The sequence below is a fragment of the Penaeus monodon genome, chromosome 20 (assembly GCF_015228065.2).
Source record: "Penaeus monodon isolate SGIC_2016 chromosome 20, NSTDA_Pmon_1, whole genome shotgun sequence".
Taxonomy (NCBI): domain Eukaryota; kingdom Metazoa; phylum Arthropoda; class Malacostraca; order Decapoda; family Penaeidae; genus Penaeus; species Penaeus monodon.
Window position 1 is genome coordinate 31408125 of NC_051405.1, and position 337 is coordinate 31408461.

General features: G+C 35.6%; 1 protein-coding gene across 1 annotated transcript in view; it reads right to left on the minus strand.

Moving 5' to 3' along the window:
- LOC119585772 (tyrosine-protein phosphatase Lar-like) overlaps nucleotides 1-337 on the minus strand; it is a gene marked incomplete at its 5' end in the record, with an annotated part of 244437 nt that continues 244100 nt past the window's right edge. Inside the window, 1 exon segment of the mRNA XM_037934484.1 lies at nucleotides 1-337.

Below are 337 nucleotides of genomic sequence, written 5' to 3' on the forward strand. Positions count from 1 at the left end.
GCAACAGTCAGTTCTACAGAAAATAGTTTCGTGGTATGGACTGGATCTGTGCCTTTAACTGTTCCTTGCACCTGGTAACTGGCTGGCTATTTCGAACACTCTTAAAAGAGGACCATCTGCTTACTCTGTCAAACTTGGCTCATCTGCTCATTCACACAAAAAAGTTTGTACAAAAAGTACACTTAAACATTAATATAAAGTGAATGGTCACATTGTCAGTATGAAACAAAACAAGTTTCTTACAAAAACATGAAAAAATAAGTACTATAACCTAATATCATGATCCTGGAATACACAACTATATATATATGTGCAACACTGTGGAGAACACTAACCT